Raw genomic sequence first — 3,792 nt, 5'->3', positions numbered from 1 at the left:
TGTGGCAAGGAAGCCCATAAGAATTCTATATTGAAAGTAAATTATTTTGGTGTCCTTTGTACAAATTGAAGCATTCCGAAGGAAAAATTCCCAGTGTTTTTCTGTAATAGGTTCATTTAAATAAATCTCCCATTTTAACTTTTTGGATTCTGGTGCCACAAAATTCTTATCTTTTATAATTTTATACAGAAATTTTATACTTGTCACGGACATCATTTTTTGTATAACACATTTCTCTGGTGCTGCAAATTGATTGCCTCTTTCTGTCATATAAACAGTTATTTCCTTTTGACTCTTGTTTGTACTCTTGATACAATGTTGAAATAGTTTAAAAAATTATTAGTACCAACTATTTTTTTAACATCATTAAAACACCTAAATTTTCCATCATCCGACAACAAGTCTTTCAATACTTTAAAACCTTTTTCTACCCAAGTCTTGTAAAAACTCCATTTTTTGATATCAACAAAATTTCTAATATCAGTATATAAATAATCTGTAGCACTCAAACAATCTTTTTTAACAATTATAAGAGCTTTTATAACATCTTTCCAAAAATCATTACCTATATGATTCAAAAATTCTGAGAGTTTTTCTTTGGTTAAATAAAAAACAAAGTTAAAATCTTTTTCATTAAAAATACAGAATAATAATTGCTGCCATGCTCCACTGTTGTCTGTAAGGACTCTCTTAATCCATTTAAGTTTTATGTATGAAATGAAGGAGGATAAATGGATCATGTTTAGTCCACCTTCTTCAATTTTTCCTATCAATGTATTTCTTTTTACTTTTTCCACCTTGTATGCCCAAATAAATTGAAATAAAATTTTATTGATCTCATTAATTAATTCCTTTGATGGATTTGGAAGAGCTGAGAATAGGTGTACAAATTTTGGAATAACAAGGGTTTTAATGACTGTAATCTTTCCTACTGGGGTCAAATCTCTTTTCGCCCATGATGCAAGCAATTTTTTGATAGAATTTATTTTGGGTCGATAATTGACAGACACAACATTTTTTAAGTTTTTTGTGAAAATTATTCCTAAGAGCTTAAAGGTATCAGCACTCCAATTAATTTTTAAGTCATCACATAGAGTTTGTTTTGATCCTGCCTTGCTTCCCAACCATACTGCTTGAGATTTTGAAATATTAAGCTTCAAACCAGAAGCATTTCCAAATTTTTCGATTATTTTCATTGATTCTCTCAAAGACTTTTCACTTCCATCTAATGTTAAAAAAGAGTCATCTGCATATTGTCCTAGTTTATTTTCTTTCCCATTAATCGATATACCTTTTATGTTTTCATTATTCTTCAGTGAGATTGCAAGTAGTTCTACAGTAATGATAAAAATGTATGGTGCCAAAGGGTCTCCCTGTCTACATCCACGCTCAAGATTAAAAAAGGAGGATAAGTTTCCATTATTTATCACGTAGCTTGTGCTGGTTGAGTAAAAGGTTTTAAACCATTTAACTAATGAATCTCCAAAATTAAAAGACTTTAATGCTTTAACAATAAAATCCCATTCTAAAGAATCAAAAGCTTTTTCGAAATCTAATAAAAGGAGTAAACCAAATTGTTTTTTATCTTTAAGGTAGTCTATTAAGTCATATAAAAACCTGGTGTTTTCACCTATGAACCGCCCTTTTATAAAACCTTTTTGGGTATCACTTATAATACTGGACAACACATTCTTAATGCGGTTTGCTATGGTACTAGAACCAATTTTAATCTACATTTAACAATGAAATAGGTCTCCAATTTTTCATATATCTTCTATCCTTTTCCTCTTTTGGAATGCATGTAATTACCCCCTGAGATTGAAAATGTGAAAGTTTTCCAGTTATATACACTTCATTTAAAGATTTCATAACAAAAATACCTATATCTTTCCAGAAAAATTTGTAAAATTCCACTGTAAACCATCTGACCCTGGGGATTTTTTGTTTTTCATATTTTTTAATGATGTTGTGCATTCTTGAAGTTTCAAAAAACCTTCACAGTTGTCACTTTGTTCATCAGATAATTTGACATTATGTTGTAAAAAGATATTTTCACACAAAGATGTTTCATTATTATTATTATCCTTTTTACTTTTGTACAAGTTTGAAAAAAAAAGACCTTTGTTCATCCAGAATGGCAGACTGGTCTGCAATAGGATTACCATCTGAGTCTATTATTTCAGATATTGTTTTATTTACATAATTTCTTCTTTCTAATTTACAAAAGTATTCAGAATTTTTTTCACCCATTTCATACCAAGTGGCTTTTGAGCGTAACATTAAACCCTCTATATAGTTCGACCTAGAATTTTGTAAAGTTTGTTTTTTTTTCTTCAAGTGTCAAAATATCTTCTTCTTTTCCTGAAATATTGACTTTTTCTTCCAAATCTAAGATTTCTTTTTCTAATTTTTTCCTCTCTAGTTTTTGTTTTTTGGACCTTATGGAAGAATATTCTATTTTTAAGGATCTGATTTTCATTTTCAAGACTTCCCAGAAAAATTGATTACTTATACTAAATTGAATACTCTCCCTTTGTTCAGTATCTCCTGATATAATATATTCTTTAATTGTTTCTGAAATACATTGCTTTACTTTTTCTATAAATTCCTTTTCATGTAATAATTGACAATTAAATTTCTAATAACCTCTTCCTCTATTACTGTCATTTGTTTTGAATTTTAATACAATTGCTGAATGATCTGTTCTATACCCTGGGATTATTTTGGTATCTAATACACTATTAAAAATACAATCAGAAACAAGAAAATAATCAATTCTACTTTGAATAACTGGATTTGATCTTCTCCATGTGTACTGCCTAACTTCTTCATTCCAGATTCTCCATGGATCATAAATTTCAAGTTCACTTTTTATATTCTTTATTACTTCATTTGCCTTTGGATTATTAAGATTTTTAACATTGAAAGTGTCAAGTTCTTTATTTTGGACCACATTCCAATCCCCACACATGAGGATTGACATGTTTTCTAATTTTGTAATTTCTTCATAAATATTCTGAAAAAATTCTGGATTATCATTATTAGGACCATATAAATTTACCAAAGTAAATCTCAAATTATTTGCTGAAATATCCATTATGATATATCTACCAGAAGAGTCACATTTAACTGAATGGATATCTAATTCAAAGTTATTTTTGAAAAGTATTGCTACTCCAGCTGAGCTGCTTGTATAACTACTGAAATAGGATTTGTAACCCCACTCTGATTCCCATAACCTTGAAGTCTCATGAGTACTATGTGTTTCTTGAAAACAAACAATAGGGATATTTTTACTTCTAACCCAATTAAACACATCTCTACGTTTTTGGCTGCTAGAAGAGAAACCTTTTACATTCATACTCAATATACCTAACATTTCTACTTTGTTGGTCATTTTAGTTGTCACATCAGATGTCATGAAAATTTTTCATTCTTATTACACAGAACATTAGAGAAGGTGCACTAAAGCTCAAAAACAACACATACATACACACTCTACACATACTTACATTCACAAAAGTCAACCATTCAATAGGCATACCTCGCCTTGAAGTCAATGTCCCACCTGTATCGGCTCCTCCTGCTAGTTTTACTCATTGTAGACAAATAAGCATTTCAATTTTTAGTGACAAAAAATTAAGCTCTAAATATTTTGTCAATATTATCCGTAACATCAATTCTGTGTCGATCTCCTTTCATATCCAGCGCAAATATGTGGCCATTGAAATACCAGGCACTGTCAACAAGATGTTGTCTGTTCTCTGCTTTTAAGGCTCTCAATAGCTGTGC

Source organism: Saccostrea cucullata, unplaced genomic scaffold, assembly GCF_032062105.1.
Source record: "Saccostrea cucullata isolate Sc308-1 unplaced genomic scaffold, CSIRO_AGI_Scuc_v1 ctg2043, whole genome shotgun sequence".
In the NCBI taxonomy this organism is placed as follows: domain Eukaryota; kingdom Metazoa; phylum Mollusca; class Bivalvia; order Ostreida; family Ostreidae; genus Saccostrea; species Saccostrea cuccullata.
The sequence above is the reverse complement of the archived record's forward strand: the minus strand, read 5'-3'. Positions refer to the sequence as shown.